The sequence below is a fragment of the Microplitis demolitor genome, chromosome 2 (genome assembly GCF_026212275.2).
Source record: "Microplitis demolitor isolate Queensland-Clemson2020A chromosome 2, iyMicDemo2.1a, whole genome shotgun sequence".
Lineage (NCBI taxonomy): Eukaryota > Metazoa > Arthropoda > Insecta > Hymenoptera > Braconidae > Microplitis > Microplitis demolitor.
In genome coordinates this window covers 13450271-13476469 of record NC_068546.1, presented here as the reverse complement: position 1 = coordinate 13476469, position 26199 = coordinate 13450271, and the positions used below count along the sequence as shown (strand labels likewise).

The 26199-nt window shown below is 33.2% G+C and overlaps 2 long non-coding RNA genes across 2 annotated transcripts; one reads left to right on the top strand and one right to left on the bottom strand.

Annotated features, from left to right (window-relative positions):
- The first annotated feature begins 3554 nt into the window (after window positions 1–3554).
- LOC128669011 (uncharacterized) lies at window positions 3555–6622 on the top strand. The gene is made up of 5 exons (XR_008404561.1): window positions 3555–4071; window positions 4139–5060; window positions 5336–5553; window positions 5806–6042; window positions 6241–6622. It is a non-coding gene; the product is annotated as an uncharacterized LOC128669011 (long non-coding RNA).
- A 4274-nt stretch (window positions 6623–10896) lies between these two features.
- LOC106693967 (uncharacterized) lies at window positions 10897–13980 on the bottom strand. The gene is made up of 6 exons (XR_008404559.1): window positions 13476–13980; window positions 12487–13408; window positions 11994–12211; window positions 11505–11741; window positions 11171–11306; window positions 10897–11087 (listed from the first exon to the last, which is right to left on the bottom strand). It is a non-coding gene; the product is annotated as an uncharacterized LOC106693967 (long non-coding RNA).
- Between the last annotated feature and the right edge of the window lie 12219 nt (window positions 13981–26199).

Here is a 26199-nt window from a genome sequence, read left to right as displayed (position 1 = left end):
ACATCGAGAGGTAGGTGAAAGATTTACATTCTATTCTTTCATAACATAACTATTTCAAGACAAGATCACCAGTCTCTTCGGAGACGTTTGGGTTCTTACTTCGAAGTAAAAGATCCACCATAAATAATAATTTATAGGAGGATACCTCTTCCTCGTATTCTTTAATGTTGTCCGCAACCTCCAAATCGCTCGTCTAAATTTTTCTATCGCTACCAAAGGGAGAAATCCCGGATAATCAATTTAAATTTAGGCGCTGGACATAACAAATAATAATAATAATAATAGTAATAATGATAATAATAATAATAATAATAATAATAATAATAATAATAATAATAATAATAATAATAATAATAATAATAATAATAATAATAATAATAATAATAATAATAATAGTAATAATAATAATAATAATAATAATTTCATTCAACGGTCTAAGGTAGAATATACTTGCATCAACTTTACTGATGAGCCCAGCAAGTATATTCGGGGCGAAACCGTTTTTATAATATTAACATCTTTGATAATTAGAATCCTCTCAATTATAGTATGGTATTGCAGTGCGCATTAGAAAATAATCCACTTGTAATAACTCATACGCGAATTGAATTTGATTCTAAATTAATAATTTTCAATTAAGTAGACCAGTATAGCCGTCATTCCTATAACACAAAAAATAATAATAATAATAATAATAATAATAATAATAATAATAATAATAATAATAATAATAATAATAATAATAATAATAATAATAATAATAATAATAATAATAATAATAATAATAATAATAATAATAATAATAATAATAATAATAATAATAATAATAATAATAATAATAATAATAATAATAATAATAATAATAATAATAATAATAATAATAATAATAATAATAATAATAATAATAATAATAATAATAATAATAATAATAATAATAATAATAATAATAATAATAATAATAATAATAATAATAATAATAATAATAATAATAATAATAATAATAATAATAATAATAATAATAATAATAATAATAATAATAATAATAATAATAATAATAATAATAATAATAATAATAATAATAATAATAATAATAATAATAATAATAATAATAATAATAATAATAATAATAATAATAATAATAATAATAATAATAATAATAATAATAATAATAATAATAATAATAATAATAATAATAATAATAATAATAATAATAATAATAATAATAATAATAATAATAATAATAATAATAATAATAATAATAATAATAATAATAATAATAATAATAATAATAATAATAATAATAATAATAATAATAATAATAATAATAATAATAATAATAATAATAATAATAATTATTATTATTATTATTATTATTATTATTATTATTATTATTATTATTATTATTATTATAATTATAATAATAATAATAATTATAATTATAATTATAATTATAATAATAATAATAATTATAATAATAATAATAATTATAAGAATAATATTTGGGTAGGTTTTAAAAAAATTTTTCACTCTCAGATATAATTATAAAACTTAATATTTATTGCACATTTAGTTGTTTACATGATAAAATATATAATTTTTATTGAATATTGCGATTACATGATTGAATATAGTGTATTGGTACATTACCACCAATAAAACCTATGTTTTTTCGACGTCTTTTGATTTTCATAAAGATGTTATAATATTCTTCTACAATTTCATAATTTCTTCAGAACTGGTGGCAAAGGATTGTAAAAAATTCAGAGAGTGGAGAATAAGTAGACATATTATGCGGATACATGATACAATATTGGCTGCACACTTGAGAATCTTTCTGCTGGAGCCGTTGATTCTTATAAGTTAACTGGGTGCAGTTTTTTCTGATCCATCTGATGTGTTCTGGAATGATTGGAGGTAATCCATAGCTATTGAAGTACCAACCCTGAACGTGTCGATTAATGTAGATAGCAACTCATTGTTGCCCTTATTATTTGGATCCATCTGTATTAACAACTAGAGTAATCGGTTTCGTCAATAGTTTTGGACGCCTGCTGGATACACACCTACTGTATGGTTCGGAATGAACTAAAGAGCTTTGAATATCTGTACAGTGTTCAACACTTAAAAAAAATTTTTGCTGATCATTCGCGCGGTATGTTGTGCATTTTTGGAAATTTTTTTGATCAATAGGTATTTCAATTAAGCATGATTGCCGGTCATCAACTTTATCACCGTTTATTTCGCCGAGTAACCATTTTTTCAGAATGCAGGCATGTGATAAGGCACACTGGTTATTTTTTAATGTACACGCTGACACTCGTGTGCTATGCAGCACATACAAGATCTGCCTATGATTGGTTCTCAAAGGATATAGAGTTTCGAATACTGTCTATATCTATTGCTACACGACACAGGAGAGTCTCTAAAAACTTTTTAGACACGGCACCTTAAGTGTATACATTCGAAGCGTCCCTGGTAAATGCTCGTAAATTGGCGTATGCGTATCTCACGACAGATTGACCATCGTGCTAATGCACACCATTTCTTTTTGTATTTAAATTATTTTCTTCTTGCTGTTTTATATTCAATAGTGAAAAATCAAATTCCAAAGACAGTATCCAATGTCCAATGACGTTTGCTTCCAAATTTAAACACGCGATCTCTTTAGGAAAAAATTTACAAATGTTGTTAAAAAAGCCGTTGATGTCCACCACAATATTCATCATGTTTCTGCACACAACTGCTCAGAAGTAAATTTACTTGTATACTAAATTTAAAATTTTTATAGCTTTATTTTATATTCTTTTTACTGCTAATTCAGCATTCTAACCTGTAAAATCAACAGATATTTATCTGGAGGCATCTATTTCTATAACTCCATTATATTCTGCATATACTATACAGTTGATCGTTGTTTCTAAAGCTTCAGCAAAACGCACTTCTATTCTAACGCTACCATGGCGTACTAAATTCCAGTGTGTATTACTGTTTGCTGACAAATCGTCTGTCAAATCAAAAGAAAATAAACAATGCCCATTTGAGTAATCAAAACGATTTATTGTGTTGCCATCATTTAGAAAATGCACGCCTGTTCCGAAAAAAACAGTATGATAAGCGTCTATATATTGATCACCGGCTGAAAAATCTGGTTGTAATGGTTTTGTAGGTATTTGACGCCCATTGACATAAAGTGATAAATGGTTAATATTGAAATGTTGAAAATTAAAAGGATTCGAACTTTTATCACCATTAAAGGCTTTATTATTTACGAATCCCAGAATAACTCTTTTAGATATTTGACCTAGTATCACATTATCTATTGTTTCACCATGAGCGCCTGTATGAATTGAAACTGCTTTTACCTCGACACGTGTTATAAGATATTTTGCAATGGTTTTAGTAAGCGATCTTGCCTGGGCAAGTAAAAAACTGGTTTAAATTTTAGCTCTTTTCACAACTAGGCTAGCTTCCTGAATATGGAGAGTACAGTTTTGGCTACCATAAACAAGTTGACGCCAAAAATTAATTTTTTTTGAAAAACTAAATGCCAAAAAATTGCTCATGAATTGCTCTTTCGAAATATACAATTGCTCTACTTCTATAATTAATAATTAATTAATTAATCGTAATTAAAAAATCAAAATAAAATTTCCAATTATCTCTTATTGTAAAGACTTATTTGGACCGTAATTGCTGCCAAAAAATTGCTCCTCCTTTTATCTATAAGAATTGATAATTGTTTTGTTCATAAAACCGTTTTTAATTAATTAATAATATAAATAATTATTTTGCACCTTTAAACCTGTGAATGACTATTGTGACGTCATCGTCGCGACAATTTGATTGTCGTTTTTATGAGGACGAGACATAGTGGGATATTAGGTTACATGCGTATGTGACTTTGTAAACAAACATTTTATTGTTATATTCTATTTAGGCTCGGTGTATAATTATAAAAAAATAATAATTTTAATGATCCTGAAATCAAACAGTGTTCTATTTCGTAAAGTTATCTATTAGTAATAGAGAAAAGCTGTTTTTTTTGTCATATTCAACATTCACTCAAAAAAGGTATGCACTTTAATTAAATATTAGTGACTAATTTTGTAAATTATTAATGACATTATTCATATTTTAGGATTACTTCTATATAAAAGGGATGCTAACTGAGCAAATAATTTTATGATCACGTTTTTCTTTATATAAGAGTATTAATAAATAGATGTAATTAAATTACCAAAGCAATTGTATTCTAACTTAACTATACAAATAGTTATTGCGAATTTAAAAAATCAATATTAATTGTGGATTTGCTCCAAGTACTTATAAAAATAAAAAAATTGTTATCAATCGGTTAATTGAATCATATGGAAGACGTGACAGTAACTCCAGCATCTGAAAATACTGTTAATCAAGATGAACTTAACCATCAACAGCACCGGAACATTGACGGCAAGGTATCGGAATCAATACTTCGTATTGGCAAAAAAAAAATCAGTCAATTATCTTGGACGCAAGTATGCAGAAGACCAAGTGTATTTTTCGAAAGCTAAAGTCTTGGGGGAAATATACTCGTTTATAAGAGTTGCTATCAAAACCAGACCTGATTATAACGGCGATTCTGAAATCTCGCTATGCAATTCAGTAAGAGTACATCTGTGTTTAATAAATTCGGTTCTACGGATAAAAAAGTGTAAGGCATAGTCATAACATTTTCCTATATCGGACCACAGACAAGCAATAAATAATTGCTATTATATTGTATTCAATGAAGTAATCATCCAGTCCCACCATCTTAGCTCTAGCGTGTCACAACATTTTAGAAAGAAACTTTTGCAGCGTTAACTTGGTGCTCCTTTATTATTTCGGTTAACACCAGTTAACTAAAATCTAAAAGTAAATTATTCAAATTTATCTTAAATTTAAGAAATAATGGAGAAATGTATATAAAGTGAATTTCAATAATTGTCATTTGATACTGTGATTGACAATGGAAGTCCTAGATTCAAGACTTACTCACGACAATGTGCCACTCTGTATCAATGATTCCATCAAAAAGTGTAAGTATGTTGATAAACATTACATCAATTCTGACCATAAATTTATTGAGCACGTGTTAATATCTATCGCCAACATATTAATATACTGGCATATTGTTTTTTATTTAATCACATCATAGCAAATCACATTAACTCTTCACAACAATTATTTCTTGGTATACTTAATTTTGTTATCACTATTCAAATATAAAAATATTTTTCTATATTTTTACCCATTTTTATTATTTGTAGATTATTAACTATAATATAACCAACTTTTGCTTATTATTTAACAGTCACATTGAGGCAGATACCGGGGGACACAAAATCCTTTGTGAAAGCGAGATACATCTTTAGAATTTCTATGATTCGCGCTGATCTATGCTAAACGAGTTGATCTATTGATTGCCATTGTATCTATGGATAATCAGATGATCTACTCTAATAATAATGACGTCAATGATACCATCGATGTCTGTCCACAAATTACTCCTGTCAACGATACATTCTGCCTGTAAGTTTTTTTTTTTTTTTTAATAAATAATCCCATTGAATAAAATTATTTAATTGAAGATTTTGATTGTAGTGAATATTCTATTATTTTTTATTTGTCAATCAACCGTTTATCCTAGTGGATTTTAGTATTAAATTTTTTTATTCTACTACTTAGTTTATAATTATTTGAATACTAATCATTTAATATTGTTGTAAAAAATTTTAATTTATGAATATTAAACAGAAAACATAATAGGATTCATTTTTACAGAGTCCAGGAGAGTTCAATTGGAACGATATGACCCAAGTAATAATACTGGGTTTGTTTTCTTTTGGCTATGTAATCGGAAATGTTCTGGATAGATGAATGGATGAAAAAATCCACGGTAACTTAGTTTACGGTTTCGGCATATTTTTAACTCTTCTATTAACCGTAGTAGGCCTATTTGCTGCTTACTGGAATTTTGTTCCGTTTTTAGCTGTAAGAACTGCTGAAGGATTTACTGAGGTATTTTTATATTTGGTATTAAAACTTACTTTCAGTTAAATTCAAATTTTCAATATTTCTTGAAATAATTTAATTAATTGTACAAGCAATTTACCATTTTTTTTTATTGATTATAATTTTTTTATAAATTATTAATCATTTCAAATTTTTAGCAATTATAATATAAGCTACATTTAAAAAATTAATTAATAATTTCAGGGTGTGTCGTTTCCTCCATTGCATTCAATGAATGTACACTGGACCCCGCCATTAAATCGAAGTAAATTTACTGCTTTAGTTTATGCAGGTTACTATACTTTAATTATCAATTACATATTACAATGGTAAATAGTTAAAATATAAACTTTTCATCCAAGATATGTGTAAAATAAATGTAATTAAAGGACACAAATCGGTATCATTCTGTTGTAATATAGAGTTCGTAATAATTCACGATTTAAATTATTCTCTTTCATTCAATTGTTGATAATCAAATTTTTTTAATAAAGCTAGTTATTATATCAAAAATTGTGAATTTTTTACTTACAGTATAATCTTTTTTGAAATTACAATGCATGTCACTGTTGAGAAGAAATATATTCTAAATTCTTATCTGAGCTCTAACTTAATTCTTACTACATTAATAAACTTATTGCAAATATTTATAATTTATTTTTAATAAAATTCGAAATTAAAAAAAAAGTAATTTTATCTAAACAGGTCAATAATTCATTTTTATTATATTTTACCCTAATTTAGTTTATAAAACATAATAGATATTATCAAATTAAAACATAAAATAATAAGGAAATGTTAATATTAGTTGATTTGGGATTACAAGGGCTAGGTTTTGAAACCAAGTCATCAATTTTTAGCCAATTATTGTTGATCGATCTTGTATAAGCTACATAATGACCGACACTATTCAAATATACTGGTGGCACAAACTCTACTAAACCAAATAATAAGTAATTTTTGTCAAGTATCTTTAATTTTGTTGGGATACTTGCCAAATTCTCCGTTAAACGTTGATTATTATGAAGTTTTGAGAGAGAAGTCGAAGGTATGTAAAAATGACTTATATCTAAGCATATAAATGCATTAATAAAAGTAGATTTTTGACCAGAGTTTTGTGAACACGATTTACAGTAGAGTGATGATTCTTCTTCCAATGCATCTGAAACACTGTCCTGTAACTTGACTATTCCACTCTGCCAGACTTTCTTTGCTGATATGCTTAATGTTGCAAATTTTTTTATTGATTTTTTTTTGCATAAACGGTTTGTGCAAGTTAACTCTACAATGCTTGAATTGTATGGAAATTTATTTAATAGTCGCTGCATTAATACGTTAATATCATCCGCACAATTTATTGTACCATTTTGACCCGGATATAAAGTAAATAATAATTCGATCCTTTTTTGATAAAATGGTGCTAAAGCTCCAAACTGAGCATAATGTGTAATACATGAAAAAAAACTCTTGGATTGACTCTGTGAATCGATGAAATTTTTTAAATTTTGAAAGTTCAAATACCCAAATGACAAAATTTCACACAAACTATCAAATCCGCACGTATTATGTAACATATATTTAGATTTGTTAACTGTTCGTGGTTTTTTTCTACTACCATTTTCAATTAATTGTTTTTTCTTCTTTATTTGAGATAGTTTTTTATTAGCAATATTTTCGTGAAGAGTTTTAACATCAGGACATGGAGTTACATATTTACCTCTTTTTTTGCTAACTGTTGGCTCACAATGCACCATTTTCCGTTTTGTTGGTAGTTTTTCAGTTTTTAAATTAAATTTTTTAGGTAATTCTAATATAATACTAAAACTATCGTCACCGTTTTGAGTGAAAGAAAGTGCGTTGGAAGTCGATGAAATTAAAATATTTTGCTCATTTTTTTCTGGTGTAGATTCATATAATGGGCATTTTCGATACGAGTCTTGTATCTTGTTTTCAGACATTAATTTAGAAAACTCAGATCTTAATAGCAAAGAATTGCAATTTTTTTCAGTTGAGAAGAGAAGTGAAGAGTCCAAAATAGGTAAGTCTGCATGTTTTTTTACAGGTGTTAAATCAGCCAATGAAGAATTCGACGCCGTTAAATCACCTATAGATGTGGGAAGAGAACTAATCGAATTAGTTATTAGATGAGTGTCATTGTCTTCGAAGGTTGAGTTTATGTTTTCGTCAATGTCCAGTTTGTTTTTCCAATTTTCACGAGCATTCAATACATCATTATTTATTTTCTTTGCTTTAGTACTGTTCTTCATATTAAATTTTGGTTGTAATAAAGATTTTTTTTTATCAAATTTAGATCTAGCTTCTATCATCCGGGCTGTCAATGATCTCATGTGTTTTATAAGTATTTTAATTATACTACTAGGCCGATGATTATTTAAAAACTCTTCTTTAACTGTCCTAAAATAATTTTCGGATCTTGCAGATGTTGGAACACTAATATCCGAGTCAAAAATTGCTAGCATTACATTGGTCCAAGCAGGAAATTTTTTAAATAAACGTTTTAATTCTTCTAGAATTACGGGAAAATGGTATGAATTAATATCATCGAAACTCACTGATGCAAGATCCAACTTTGTATTACTAATACATGCCTCTTTAGCAAGATTATCAATAAAATTTTCAAGTTCCTGGCCACTTGTTTCCTCTTTATCATCATCATTACAAGATAAATGTTCATCACATTCTTTTTCTTTGCCACAAAATGTTGTTTCTCGCATGCTTTTATAGTTAATACTACTATCAAATTGAAACGTTTCTATTTTGGATAAAATCCACTGAATATCTTCTTTACAGCCGTGACTATTTTGGCAGATTTTAAAGACTGCTGTCATTAATTTTTTCAGTTGATCAAAACAATCAATCGTACTCATTAATCCAATGACACGTAAATAAAAATCTTTAATACCTGGTTTCGCGTTTGTAAAACATTTTAACGAAGATATCCAGTGAATTAAATGCGCGATATCAATTCTTAAATACGGTTTTGATATAGACTGACGCTTACTAATTAAATATTGATAACAGCATTCTAAATATTCACCGTAAGTCTGATTATTTGTCGCTAAACAAATCGCGTTCTGTAAAGATTTTGACATGTCAGTCACAATATCTTGTGGGATGTGGGCACCACTAGAAATCCATTCCCGAAGCCACGTTGTGATAATTATGGTATCGTGGCGTTCCGAAAGCATCTGACATACTGGAACAATTAAATCATCTATGTGAGTTACAACTTGATAGAGGAATATTGGTCCATTTGAAAGACGTCCATCATAAAATATTTTCCGTGCTAGACTTCCAGTTGCGTCTATCGAAACTATAGGGTTCAATTTAAGTATGTCGTTATACACATCAATCTGCTCGATGCTCCAATAAAATGCAAAAAACTTATCAAAGCCCGTTTGTCGTAACGTAGAACAAAATTCTGCTTCATATTTTATCCGATTTAAATTTTCCCATAAATTTCCCTGTATCCCAAAATCTTCATTTTCAGCTTCGTGTTTAATTTCGTTTAAGACCTTAGTTGACGGGATGAGCGGTGAAATCTGATCTCCATATTTCTGGAATCTTAAAATTAATTCCTCCCGATACATAGCACTTTTTTTATTTTTCAACTCTTTTTTCACTTGTTTTCTTCTTCCTTTCGACACATAACGTTTTTTATAATGGGGAATTTCTTTGGTATTTAAAGTGAAAATGGTCATTTCAGCGTTGTTATCTTGGGTATTATAACTACTTTCACCATAAATAGCAGCATGACAATTTTTATCAGCACAAAACCCATTAACTTTTACTCTATAATCATTTTTAGTACTTTTGTCATCTTCATTTTCAAGACTAAAAACTTTATTACTTTGGAAACTAAATGCACAAGGCAATTTAGTTTCATTGTAAATTAAATCTGCCATAGTATGCGTCCAATTCTCCTGCAGCTCGAAGTATGGTCGATTGTTTTTGTCATATTTTTGGATAGGTTTAATCGAAGCCCATACATCTGTCGGAAATTTTATGACAAATGTCGATAATTTACTTTTACAAGGATGATCATTAGGTTGAGTATGGAGTGTAAAATCAGGATCATTTGGATCGTCTAAAAAATCACTATTATCGCTTGCTAACGGTGACTTGTCATCTGCACAATTATCTTCCACCTCAGCTTCAGATTCATTTACATTTTTACATTTAATGTAGCTTGTAAGGATCACATTTCGATTTTGCAAAATGTAAAAATATAAATTTAAAGGCTTCATGCGGTAACTTCCAGAATTTAATTTCCATTTTGAGCAAATGTCCTTCCAAATTGGATTAGATCTAGATTTCACTTGACCATTTTTTTCGAAAATTTCGAATTTCTGGATAGTTTCAAATATCTCAAAGTGAGATACTGCCGCCCAAGAAGTCATAATAAAAAAGTAAATTAAACAACACCAAACTTAAACAACAACAACAATAATATTTTACAACTAATTGTTCATGATTAGCGCGCTATTCAATTGTTTTTAAATATGGTGCGTCGAGATGCGCAGAGTAAAAAAAGTTGGCGGCAAACCAACGTTTAAATAAAACAATAATAATTAAATTTTTATAGAATTTATTTTTATAATTAATTATAGAAACATAAAGTCGATTTTTATGATAATAAAACAACTAAATTAATAGTGCATCATCATGTAAGTAAGATAGATTGAACAAAGTAGTGATAACAGATTCAGGCAGACATTAATTAATTTTTAAAATACTAAAAAATGAAAAATTACATATTTAATAAAAAATAAAAAAATAGAAACTTGACTTGTAGAAAATTAAGGATTTTATATGTGCCTTTTAATATAAATTATTAAATGATAATTTCTTATTAATTGTTTTTTTTTTTTTTTCATTCAAAAAATTAAAGCAAGGTTACTGAATTTGAAGTAATATAGTATTTTTCTTGATTTTTCTGTTGATCGAATTACTGTTTTCTATCTCTAGTTTGTCGACTTCTATGCTTACATGTTGTCCTCTGACAACTGCATGGGTGAGGTATCTGGAAACTAATAATAATTCATTTTAAACAAGATATAAAATTATTCAAAAATTCATAAACAAATATATACTCAATGTAGTTTAAACTTACCTTTAACATACCATTGTAATATGTAATTGTTAATTAAAGTATAGTAACCTGCATAAACTAAAGCAGTAAATTTACTTCGATTTAATGGCGGGGTCCAGTGTACATTCATTGAATGCAATGGAGGAAACGACACACCCTGAAATTATTAATTAATTTTTTAAATGTAGCTTATATTATAATTGCTAAAAATTTGAAATGATTAATAATTTATAAAAAAATTATAATCAATAAAAAAAAATGGTAAATTGCTTGTACAATTAATTAAATTATTTCAAGAAATATTGAAAATTTGAATTTAACTGAAAGTAAGTTTTAATACCAAATATAAAAATACCTCAGTAAATCCTTCAGCAGTTCTTACAGCTAAAAACGGAACAAAATTCCAGTAAGCAGCAAATAGGCCTACTACGGTTAATAGAAGAGTTAAAAATATGCCGAAACCGTAAACTAAGTTACCGTGGATTTTTTCATCCATTCATCTATCCAGAACATTTCCGATTACATAGCCAAAAGAAAACAAACCCAGTATTATTACTTGGGTCATATCGTTCCAATTGAACTCTCCTGGACTCTGTAAAAATGAATCCTATTATGTTTTCTGTTTAATATTCATAAATTAAAATTTTTTACAACAATATTAAATGATTAGTATTCAAATAATTATAAACTAAGTAGTAGAATAAAAAAATTTAATACTAAAATCCACTAGGATAAACGGTTGATTGACAAATAAAAAATAATAGAATATTCACTACAATCAAAATCTTCAATTAAATAATTTTATTCAATGGGATTATTTATTAAAAAAAAAAAAAAAACTTACAGGCAGAATGTATCGTTGACAGGAGTAATTTGTGGACAGACATCGATGGTATCATTGACGTCATTATTATTAGAGTAGATCATCTGATTATCCATAGATACAATGGCAATCAATAGATCAACTCGTTTAGCATAGATCAGCGCGAATCATAGAAATTCTAAAGATGTATCTCGCTTTCACAAAGGATTTTGTGTCCCCCGGTATCTGCCTCAATGTGACTGTTAAATAATAAGCAAAAGTTGGTTATATTATAGTTAATAATCTACAAATAATAAAAATGGGTAAAAATATAGAAAAATATTTTTATATTTGAATAGTGATAACAAAATTAAGTATACCAAGAAATAATTGTTGTGAAGAGTTAATGTGATTTGCTATGATGTGATTAAATAAAAAACAATATGCCAGTATATTAATATGTTGGCGATAGATATTAACACGTGCTCAATAAATTTATGGTCAGAATTGATGTAATGTTTATCAACATACTTACACTTTTTGATGGAATCATTGATACAGAGTGGCACATTGTCGTGAGTAAGTCTTGAATCTAGGACTTCCATTGTCAATCACAGTATCAAATGACAATTATTGAAATTCACTTTATATACATTTCTCCATTATTTCTTAAATTTAAGATAAATTTGAATAATTTACTTTTAGATTTTAGTTAACTGGTGTTAACCGAAATAATAAAGGAGCACCAAGTTAACGCTGCAAAAGTTTCTTTCTAAAATGTTGTGACACGCTAGAGCTAAGATGGTGGGACTGGATGATTACTTCATTGAATACAATATAATAGCAATTATTTATTGCTTGTCTGTGGTCCGATATAGGAAAATGTTATGACTATGCCTTACACTTTTTTATCCGTAGAACCGAATTTATTAAACACAGATGTACTCTTACTGAATTGCATAGCGAGATTTCAGAATCGCCGTTATAATCAGGTCTGGTTTTGATAGCAACTCTTATAAACGAGTATATTTCCCCCAAGACTTTAGCTTTCGAAAAATACACTTGGTCTTCTGCATACTTGCGTCCAAGATAATTGACTGATTTTTTTTTTGCCAATACGAAGTATTGATTCCGATACCTTGCCGTCAATGTTCCGGTGCTGTTGATGGTTAAGTTCATCTTGATTAACAGTATTTTCAGATGCTGGAGTTACTGTCACGTCTTCCATATGATTCAATTAACCGATTGATAACAATTTTTTTATTTTTATAAGTACTTGGAGCAAATCCACAATTAATATTGATTTTTTAAATTCGCAATAACTATTTGTATAGTTAAGTTAGAATACAATTGCTTTGGTAATTTAATTACATCTATTTATTAATACTCTTATATAAAGAAAAACGTGATCATAAAATTATTTGCTCAGTTAGCATCCCTTTTATATAGAAGTAATCCTAAAATATGAATAATGTCATTAATAATTTACAAAATTAGTCACTAATATTTAATTAAAGTGCATACCTTTTTTGAGTGAATGTTGAATATGACAAAAAAAAACAGCTTTTCTCTATTACTAATAGATAACTTTACGAAATAGAACACTGTTTGATTTCAGGATCATTAAAATTATTATTTTTTTATAATTATACACCGAGCCTAAATAGAATATAACAATAAAATGTTTGTTTACAAAGTCACATACGCATGTAACCTAATATCCCACTATGTCTCGTCCTCATAAAAACGACAATCAAATTGTCGCGACGATGACGTCACAATAGTCATTCACAGGTTTAAAGGTGCAAAATAATTATTTATATTATTAATTAATTAAAAACGGTTTTATGAACAAAACAATTATCAATTCTTATAGATAAAAGGAGGAGCAATTTTTTGGCAGCAATTACGGTCCAAATAAGTCTTTACAATAAGAGATAATTGGAAATTTTATTTTGATTTTTTAATTACGATTAATTAATTAATTATTAATTATAGAAGTAGAGCAATTGTATATTTCGAAAGAGCAATTCATGAGCAATTTTTTGGCATTTAGTTTTTCAAAAAAAATTAATTTTTGGCGTCAACTTGTTTATGGTGTTTTGGCTATCAGCACCACCCAAAAGACAAAACGAATCACGAGATCTTGTTAGGCGTAAGCGTATTTCCATACCATTTATAAGAAACTTTTCTTGGTTATAAACGTCGTAGTGTAAATGGCCAATAAAATCTAAAGTTTTTACATAAGTAAAAAAACTTCGACGTGTTTTGCGACCCTCGTTGGCATCGGCTACATCATCGAATTTACCAGATGTATCTTCAGCCCAACCCACAGTTGTTGAGTGTGATTCTTTAGCATCATAACCGTAGTTTAATAACGTTTCTATATTCGCTCTGTAGGCATATAAATTGTTAGGTGTTGACACAGGCTTTTGATTGAATAATGCATTGACTTGATTGGACATGGAATGCAATAAATTATTTACAGGCCCGACTTTTGGCGGTGTAGTTGTTACTGCTACTGCTACTGCTGCTGTTGTTGGCGAATTTTGTTTCATAGTTACACGGATACTGTGCATTGTATGAGCGAGGTCGATGTTTTCATCATTTTGTCCTTGAACAATAAACTCAATTGGCGAATTATCCGTTAATGATGAAATTGGCTTGTAATACACCTATTGGGAACCTTCAATCGCTGTTTGTCTAGGTGGCAATAAAAACAGTTCCAACTTGGATTTCGCGCATTCACATGAATGTATATGTAAACAAAACCATTGTAAACTGTTGTTAAAATATGTCATATACACTACGCTGTTTTGCTTTAGTATTCTTGACTGTGTTTTTCCGTTTTTTCTTCTGTACTGTCTTTTTGTAAGATTTTTTCTTTTCATTATTTTTCGATTTTGGTTTAGAACCTATTTTACTACGTTTTTTTTTTCACTACACGACCTCTTTTACTCGGTAACACGCCTATACTGCCAGTATTTAGCGACTGGCTCGGCACATACCCTGACCCTGTCATAAGACTATCAAGTTTTTGCTGAGCCTTGCATTTTAAGTTATTACCCGATTCACGGACACATGTTTGAAAAGATTCTTTAATAGGTACGTCATGATTAAAAATATCATAAGCTATATTCACACCCGACCGCGCAGCCTCTTTCCCCACAGCTTTGGCACCACTTTTCAAAAAAGGTAGCACCTTCCTAAACAGACCGCCAAGAAAGCTACCAATACCATGGCCTCTTTGATAAGGTGAACCTATATAAAACTGGTGAATACCTGCGTAGTCGCGGCTACCACGCCCGTATTGCATCAGCCCGTAATGTGTCATTATTTTAGGTTAACTAACTCTTTGGAAGTGTAAAGTTACTGACGATGTCCCCCTTCAAATGGTATAGGTTTATCAAATTCATCTCTTAGATCAATTTTAATCGTTGTAAAATGTATGTGTGAAACAGGTATATAGCGAGGTGGTGAGGAACTGCTGATTTTTATGCAACCGTAATTTTAGTGGTCAATATCAAGAGGCACTGGTCTTAGCAAAGGCGTCTGAACGTCACCTGGTATATAATTTTCACAAATGCCCGAATATACGTAAATAGTGCCGCTTAGAGCAGCAGCTTTGGTGGCTCTGTATGGTGTATTTTTCTCTACTATTTTTGGAGAAGAGTCTTAGGGTTTTAAAATAACCTGTAGCCGTTCACCAATTTCTAGACTGTGTGATACATCATCATCTGTACATGCTTTATAGGCTGTAATATAGCCGGCTGAATCGTAGTCAAAGTTGATATGATCAGAGAATTCTTTTTGTTTGTGAATAGCCTTCACTAGAGCTTCGATAGATTTATACACACCGTAAGGCACGTTGCCTAAAATTATTTCTCATTGCAATTCTTCGGGGATACTATCCTCTGTACCACTTGGTTTTCTATAATTCGTTATACCTAAATAACTGTCTTCATTATCCTGTGTAATATACAGAAAAGTCATAGGTATTTGAATTTCTGTCAATCCATCTTCCCATGCACCTGGTAGTGTTATAGTATGCGATAACCGTATAACAAATCTTGTGGTCGTTTTTTTAGGAAAATATGTTATACTACTGTTACTAGGGAGAACAACGTAAAAATTATTACGCACGTTTGCCGTTTTTACCGGACGCGTGACAATTCTTCAGTGTAGAAAATACCGTCTATCACCTCGTTATTTAAATCTTTCAATAAATATACTCCCGGATACTTGTATGTAGAGACAGACGCAATCCTAAAAATTTCTTTTGACCAGCCGCTTTCATAACCTTTCACGAACGGTGCTTTCGCTTTACTGATGCGTATTAATTCACCTGTATTATATTTAGGTTCTCTTACTGCTCTTTTGTCATACCGTTTTTGTAAATTATGAAATGCCTCATCAGCGTTTTCTTTGTTAACTTCATATGGTGGCATTTTTATACTACTATGTTTTGCGTGATTGTAGCTATAGACAATTTTTTGTAGAACCTCAACGTATCTCTTCGAACACGTGTGTCTGAAATACCTCCATAGTCTCTCTTTAAGAGTTCTGTTAAAACGCTCAACAACGGCCGCTTTTACATCAGGGTTTCTAACTGTTTCAAATATTATATCCTGTTTCTTTAAAAGTTCTCTAAATAAGTTGCCCAAAAATTCTTTACCTCTGTCTGTCTGTAATAATCGTAGCTTACGTGAAAATGATTGTTTCAAAATTTTTATAAAAGCTTGGGTGACACAAATATTCGATTTATTAATTACAGGTTCTACCTATACGAACTTACTCAGCACATCGATAACAACTAATAAATAACCAATATTATTATTGTATGATGAAATATTGCGAACGTCAATTAAATCAGCCTTCCATACATCGTCAATTCTTGATACATTATAACATCTTCTGTCAAATCTGTGTCTGTTTATGTGGTGTGCATTGTAGGTTTCTTGTTTTTCGAAGCATTTTTGAACACTCCTTTTTTTAAATAAGTCCGTTGTAGGATCTGATTCAATACTCTTTTTTAAAGAATTAACACTACCAATAAAACTGGCAAAAAGGGCAGAATTATAGTAGGTTTTTTCAAATTTTCCAAATATTTGAGCTTCACCCATTTTATTTTTCTGCATTGTGAAACACCTTCACCGTACTGATTATCCGAGCTTGGTATGTGATCAGATAACGTGTCTATACATAACTGCGTTTTATTTAAAATTGTGTTGTTGATATTATCTTCAATACTGGTACTACTTTCTTCGCTAATTTTATTACTATTTGATGTCTGTCTTAATGAATTCCATGGTGTCGATGCAGATATATCACGGGAATGAAATAAATTATTATTTCCTATGTGTTCACGAGGTACATGCGCTGCACGAAGAATCCTGAAAAATTTACGTTGACTAATAGCGTTGCTATTTTTTCTGTGACGCATAGCGTGATTTATAAGATTAATAATATTCGATCCTATTATTGATTCACTATTGATAGTTACTAAGCCATTAGAATTCCATGATATAAAATCATCAGGTGACTTTTGTAACTTCTTTAACAATAATTCTGCTCTATTTAGAAATTTAGATGGTACGCTTTCAATAATTGTACTATTATTAGCTGAAAAATCCTTATCGATAGTTTTTCAATAACGGGCCTTTTACTATGATGATGAAATAAAGTGTTTTCATTGATCGTTAAAATTTGTCAGCATCTATTAGTCTCAAATACTTTTCTAACACTTGTGAATAAGCTGACTACTTTGCGTGATCGTCAGGATATGTATCAGAATATAATATACGGTACATTTCACTATCTAACCTCGATAGAGTTGTACCTGAAGTTTGTATACTCTGTTTTTGCGATGTAGTCACATCTCCTTAATTTTCAACCACTCTCGTTACAGCATCGTCTATAACAACGGTTTTTTCAGGAACCAGTACCATTTTACGGGCATACTCCATTCTAATTAGATATAAAGGTGGATAATAATGTGCCAAGTATAGGTGTTAAAAAAGCGGTAAAAATCCGCCTTTTTGAACAATTATTTTTTTTTTCTGTTGTAGGCTACAGTTAGGTGAAGCTAATTTTCTCAAAACTTGTGCGTGGCGTTTTAATTTTTGTTTTTCTTGTTGTTTCAAATCAACATTACCTTCTAAGATGTTCAAAGCACACTCGCAAATACACCTTATTAATGCAGTATCATCCTTACGCAGTACAGTTTGTCTCTGTACTTTAGTCATAGAGCATATAGCCTGTCATAAAACTAATGTTTTTTCCCGAGAGGTGGCTTCTTTGCCATTACGATTCTACTATTGTTTGTAATATCACGGTGTATGTTGTTTTAACCGGTTGAATCCGGTACGGCGTTTGGTCTAAACTCGTCACTGTAACGTAGACGATATGTTGTTTGTTCTACGGTCGACACTGTACCGAGATCTACACCTTTTGGTACATTACCGCAAGCCACGTTGTGAATAAAGCGACAATTTGATTGCCAGCGCCTATGGTCACTCACAGGATTTTCTGTTTCGAGCCAATCACCTATTACTAGGCCACACTCAACACGGTCACCTTTACCCGTATAATAAAAACCAGCATTTGCTAGTTTTTCTGGCGATACTGACTGCATAGGCCATTGCGTATAGCTGTGCATTCTTACTGCCTCTGAACGATAACCAATATTGCTATACAACGTAATTAACGCCATTATAAAAATGATTACTTATTTAGATTTTTTCGGAACATATGCAATCTGATATTTATCGTCAGGAAAAATACACGTACGGAACGAAAATTTTTAGGTGTTGCTTATTTCAAATCAAAAAGAAGATAACCATGTGGTTTAACTGTAGCATCATATTATATTTCTTGTAAAAAAAGAGGATTTTCTGGACATACTTGTCGTACTAAATGCTGTATTTGTGATCGGTTTCTAAGATTTTTAAAAATCTCGAAATAGTTTGAATTTAATGAGATATCTCTCTGCCCACGGCCTTGATGGAATATATTTTGCGTGATAAATATTACACTAATATTTTTATGATGACTGCCTTTCGTAAAAAAAACAACAACGGCGTTATTTTCAGTTTCACGAATCAAATCATCAATAATAATTAATTTAGGGTTATTATCAGATCTGAAATCGTTATGACTAGGTAAACCCTCACGAAATTCAATTTTTTCGAAGTTCCGATATTCTAAATATATGGGTTGCCACTCAGCATAGTAAAATATTATTCTTGAAAATTTAGTATCACTCATTTATTGTAAGTATTGCATTAATTTTGTCACGTAACGATTCAAATTATTTGATTTTATTTAGTTTTAAGCTAATTATTTTAATTATAAATTTGAATTTGAATCGTTGCGCCGGCATTCCGCCATTTCGCCGATGAGACGGCAGTCCGTACACGGTGCTTGCGCATGCGCGAAGGGTATGAGAGAGCACATGTGTGATTTGATTTATTTTTATTTTTATAATTTATGATTTAAGCACAAACGCGTGACTTTTGTTTGTTTTAATTATGTGTTTATAATTTTTAACTAATTGGGATGCATAATCCAGCATTATATTATGCCCCAAAAATTGACAACGCATTACTTTGTTTAGACTTGTCATCCCACTGATGACGTGAATTGATGTTTATTATTTGGGTTATTATTATTTAATTTATTATACGAGACAAAAGATATAGATGAATAGTTCATATATTTAATTAATTAATTATGTACCATTCAGTTGTCTGTGGATTTATGGTTTATATTTTATATTTATAATTTTAATTTGAGTAAGGCCCAGGGCTGACAAATGTAATTATAATAAAAATTAAGGGGATAGTAGTGTCATGTGTGCGACGACCAACAGGTGGAGGTTGAGACAATGAAGTTAGAAAGATACGGACAAGCATTGTGGACGGACGTGCTTATTTGGCTGATTAGAAAAGTTGTGTTTTTTATTGTTGAAAATAAATAATTTCACTGGGTGAATTAATTGATAGTAGTATTTTATTATTAAAAAGTTTATTGTTATTTTGCTGATTTGCTGTTTTGAGTAAGTACTTTGTATTTATTTCGCTGGATAAAATAGTTTCACGTGCTAGCCTCCCCCGGTAGTTGTTGGTCGCCGCGGTGAATTATTTATCTATCTTTATTGATTATTCATCGAATGATACAGGATAGAATTATTATTAATTATCATTAAATATTATTTGATAGGTTGGTGAAAATTTTTGGTAATTAAATATATATTCATATTAGAAGCGTACGCAACGTCGTGGAACGTTATATATATATATATATATATACCCATACTCATTGGTAGTGTATATAGCTATACGATACACGCTGTACTTATAAATTCCTCAGACACTGATGTCAGCACTCGGATGAAAAATTCCCGAGTTAATATAATTATTATTTTTCTATTTTATTTAGAATATTTGTATAAGGTCATTAATTATTATTTACGTCTATTATTATTTAACATAATTGCAAAGCATTGTATTATTTTATTTTGATTATCTGGTACCCCAGCGGTCTTAAAATTATTATCGATATTTTTTTTTATTTTAAAATTTATAAATTTGTTTCATATAGAGGAATTTATTTCTTTTTGAGTGTGAGTGAGGAAAAATTCCGTGTCTTTCTCTCTCTCAAGCGTGTTGAGAGATAAAACAAAGTAAGATTATTATTATTATTTCTTATTTGTCTGGAAAAATATAAGTACAATAATTGGTTTTTTTTATTTAATAATAAACTTAAGAGTGTTAATTTAATTAAATTATATTTATTTTGGATGGAATTTATGTAATGTTATTTTTTTTTATAACTACCGAGTGTTATTATTGTGGTTAATTTAACAAAATTATTGATAGTAAAGTATTATTAATTATATTGAGTATTGTTTCAATTAAAATACGGAAACCAACAGCTGCCGGGGAAAATTTAATATTTATTTTCCCTGGATCTTTTCCTGCAACTTAATTTCATTTTCCTTATATTACTTATTATTTGTAATATAATTATTTATTATATATTTACTATTTTTCTTTTTCTTATTATTATTCATTTTACTTTTATTTTTCCCCAATTATTTGTCCGCTTTGTCGTGTGTCACTTGCTCGGATTTCCCTCGCAGATTTTCCCCCTGAATTTAATTTTGTCCGTTTTGGGATAAACGGTCTGGCGCCTGCGTGCACTAACCCAGCCTGAGGAGCTGGTTCAGGCACTCCAAGAGTTCATTATTTATAATTTCATTATTGTTTATAACTTATTATTTATTTTAATTTGGAGGAAACATTTAAAATCATTTATTTATTATTATTTATTATTTTTATTTTCACACGTGGGTGACCGCATACGGTTCACCGGTTAATCCGCGTCTCCGTCGCGGAAATTGATTACGGTATACGTTATATGGCGCCCAACGTGGGGCCAGGGGGTCAATAAATTTAAATTGATAAATTATTTGAATAAAGATAAAATCTACGAGGTTCGAATTTAATTTATATATACAATCAAGTTACATACATTAATTACATTTAATTTATATATTTATACACGGTAAAAATGAACGCGTGGGAAAAGATTTTTGCTGAAACCGATCAGCTGATCGCTCGGGCATCTTTGATACGCGTACGAGGTGGTGCTACGGATCACGAGGTCATTTCGGGCGATGACGATAACGCGGTTGAGAAAAACGGGAACGCGCGCGCGGTTGAATCCGCGAGCAATATTGTACATCGGGGTACACCCATCAGCGAGACCGAAGATGAGGGTCTCCGCGAGTTTTTCGAGCATAGCCGCGGGCCTCCCCAACAACACATGATCCCAACGATCGTGCACGGTCCAGTGAATCGTTCTGACCGGGAGGTAGAGATCGTGGGTGAAGACTCCCACCTTGCCCATGCGACTGACCCTGGGCATAGGGGCCGGGGGCGCGGACGAGCGTCACGGACGGCTAGGGATGTCGGATCACATGACACCTCTACCCCAGTGCCAGAAACCGAGCTCACTTGGATGCTGACACGACCTGATGACGAAATCAGGATGATCTTGTTCGGTTTGGGGTTATCCACCACGGGTGGTCGTAATAAACGCCGGGATCGATTAAATCGTTACCACAAACGGGCTTTGGGGGTTCCAAACATACCCTGGGATCCAACCAAGGATGAAATATCGCGTGATGTAGACGCACGGGCGACAAATCTGACCGACGCAGAGATCCGTCGATACTTGCTTTCGCAGCAAGTCAATCCATCGGGTACCAGTGAGGTAATCCAGGACCGTTTTCGACGATTGCTAAGACGCGAGGACGGGGACTTTGAGGCACCCTGGAACTTGTGGAGCGATGAGCTGATTCCAGTGGGCCCAGAGATGCCTGAGATTCCTGATGGCATGGGTGCATACGTCACAGGGGCGACGTTTGTCCAAGCGTTGCGTATGTTGGAGGAGAAGATGGAGCGTGGGCAACAGAGGTTATTCGAGAGGATCGAAAGACTGTCCGGAAATAATCCGATTCGCACATCTTCTCCACATGGTGGCCCCACTGTACCTGCAACCCTTCCGGAAATCAGCGTAATTCCCACGGCTACGACTCGCGCGAGTTCTCGGCAAAACACGGGGCCTGGAGGTCCTTCTAACCTCACACCGTCAGGGGTCCAGTTCCAGACTCCCAAGGTTCCCACAGAGGGCGTGATTCTGACCAACATCGTCACATTTCGTCTGGCGAGTCGGATTCAGATGATAGTTATACGTCATCGTCATCTGAGTATCCCTCACATCGGAGTTCAGGCAGTGAAAAACGCCATTCACCCCGCGTGTTCACCCGTGACCATGGTGCCATTGCCAAAAACTGGAAACTATCGTTTTCTGGCGATGGTTCTATGACTAGCGATGAATTCCTGAGACGCCTGGTCGTGTTAATGCGTAGTGCTGGAATACGCCGAGCTGATCGCCTCGCAGTATTACCCGAGGTATTTAAAGGCAAAGCTGAAGTCTGGTTTAGCGCCAATTGCCACCGATGGTCAAATTGGGAGTCGTTCAGGTCGGAATTTCTGACTTGGTTCAAGAGTGGTGGTCGTCAGCGCGAAATTCGTGCTGATATTCGCGCACGTAATCAGGGCCTGAAAGAAAATGCCCGTGATTATTTGATATGTCTGCAGAATCTATATTCTCGCCTGAGACACCCACCATCTGAGCGCACACAAGTCAGACGGGCAACAAAGGGACTGTTACCCGCGTATTGGGACCACTGTCCTCTCGGTGACTTTGATACGTATCACTCGTTGTTAATAAAGGCCACCCAGGTTGAAGAAAGATGGAAAGCCGCACGCAATCATCGCCAACCACCACCGAGAGAAGAAGCGAACATTAAGGAATGTTCATATTCTGCCGGTATTCGACCTCCTAGGGATCACCGAGCCTTCATGCACGCAGTTGATACGGCTGTCGAGCATTGTGACTCGACCAGTGGCTCCCAGTCCAGCCCAGGGACGAGGAAGAAGCGAAGATCGCGTCGATCTCGCCAACAGAGGGCTGCTGAGCGGAACATGGCACCGATAACACCTGGTAGACCTGACCGTGCGACAAAACAGGTCTCAGGGGAAACCATGAAGACCCCGAACCAACGTGGGAACCCACAAACTGCGCCAGCGAATCAGCAACGAAACCAAAACGCGCAGAATCGTGGCGCGATCCCGAAAAATCCGCCGTTACAGCAGAAACAACCTCCGAGGGTGTCTAACCCACCTGTAAATAAACCCCCGAGAGGTCCAATGACTCCACAGGGTGGCAATCGATCGCCTCCTGGATACAATAATGCCAGTAACCAGCCGTTCGTCCGTAATCCGGGTCAGATGGGATAAAACAGGGCCGTACGTCCAAGATTCTGTTATAATTGTGGCTCATTAGAACACTTGGGCTACTTTTGTCAGGAACCACGCCGGGACGTCTGCATGAGATGCGGAAAAGTTGGAAAGACAGCTGTTACGTGTGTCTGTAACGTCGACAGTCGTCCCAATGCGTTCCAATTGCCTAAAAACGACGAAGCAGCCCGCCAGTAGAGGGTGGCGGTGCTGGACGTTCATCAATCCCTCCAAAAACAGTCACCAGGGAGCAGGATTCGATGAGTTCACGTCGTATTGTTATTCAGGCGGATATTCATGCTGTTTCTGATCCACCGTGCGAGGCCAAGTGTGAAGAAGATGCCACACTTGATGAATTAACCGCGGTAGAAGATCGAACAGCTGTTTCAGTACCATTTATGAATCAACCTGGTGATGAAAATAATGATTTTTGGCGTCTACGGCATGGTAAACCCCGACCGCAGGTTGTCATCCGCGCGGGTAATCGTCAGCGAGTCGCGATAATCGATACTGGGGCCAAAACAACTGCTTTTGGAGACTTCGCGAGAGAATGAATGGCCGATGGTTTTCCATGCATGTTTGAAGCTCGACCGACACGTTTTGGCATGGCTAACAGAACGACTGACGTGAGTGGAGGCGTGGTAAACGTGAAAATGACCCTCGATGGTGTTGAAGAGGTCATATTTCCGGTCCATTATATTCCTCGGTTAGGAAGTCTGAATTTAATCGGTACTAACTTCATGAATCATGTCAATATGGAGTTAGACCTGAGCAACCGATTTTGGCGTATACGCGTTGGTACCTGGCACGAGTTGTCGTTCGAGTCTGAAATTAATTCGCGACCTGAAGACGTTGCAGCCGTACATGAACTCACTGAAGATGAAACCAAACAGTTACGTGAGTTCTTGGACCATCAACGGAAATTAATGCCACCTGGTTTGGGATTGACCTCGTTGGTTGAGCATGAGATTAGGCTCAAAGACGAGCGACCGATTAAACAGCGGGTTTATCGTCGATCACCAGTCGTTTTACAAGCGTTACATGAGGCACTCGACAAAATGCTCGAAGAGGACATCGTCGAGCCTGCGCCAGCATCGGAATGGTCCAGTCAGCCTATTATGGTTAAAAAGCCTGATGGATCATATCGCATGTGCGTTGATTTCCGTGACGTGAATACTGTGACCGAAAAAGACACGTATCGACCGCCGGATATGATCGAGATTCTCGAGAAATGTCGCGATGCACACTATATTACGACACTCGATATGAACTCAGCGTTTTGGCAGATCTTAATGAGTCCAAATAGTCGCAAGTATACTGCTTTTTGGGTTCCCGGTCGCGGTCTTTTTCAGTACAAACGTATGCCTATGGGATTATGTAACGCCCCGGCGAGTTTTCAGCGTGTGATGGACAAAATAATTACACCTGATTTATCTCCGTTTGTATTCGCGTACCTGGATGATATAATCATCGTAACCCCGACTTTCAAGAAACATCTGGAGATGTTAGAAGTCGTGTTGAGTCGGTTACGAGACGCTGGGTTTACTTTGAACTTCGACAAAAGTAAATTTTGCCAGCAACAGGTACGATTTTTGGGCTTCTTACTGGACAAAGAAGGACTCAGGCCAGACCCGGAGAAAACGGAGCCGATTTTGAATTACCCGCGGCCGAAAAACGTCAAACAGATACGTCGTTTCAATGGGATGATAAACTGGTATCATCGCCATTTGAAAAACGTCGCGTGCGTAGCTGGTCCACTATATCGTTTGACGCGGAAAGATGTACCCTGGCGATGGACTGAGGCTGAAGAAGAGTCTTTCCAGTCTCTTAAGAAAGCACTCGCGGAAGCTCCAGTCTTGTCAACACCTGATTACACGCTACCGTTCACGTTATATACGGATGCGAGCCAGTGTGGACTCGGTGCAGTCTTAGTTCAACGTAACGGCGATCGTGAGTACTTGATTGCGTGTGCGACTAAGGCCTTGAACAGTGCTGAAGCAAATTACAGTACGACTGAAAAGGAATGTCTTGCGGTAGTTTGGGCCGTGCGTAAATTTAGACATTATTTGGAAGGTTTTAAATTCACAGTCGTGACTGATCATGCCAGCCTCCGATGGCTCATGAATGCTCGGGACCCAACGGGGAAGTTAGCCCGATGGGCCATGCAGCTCTCTGAGTACGATATGAAAATCGAGTATCGAAAAGGGGCGGAAAATGAGGCCCCGGATGCCCTCTCGCGAATCTACGAGGACCAAGGACCTGCCGAGAGTCATGTCAATGCCCTGGGTGAAGCTGGAAACGATGAGTGGTATGAGGAAAAATGTCGTTTGTTGATATCTGATCCTGAGGCTCTACCAGACTATCATTATGAAAATGGT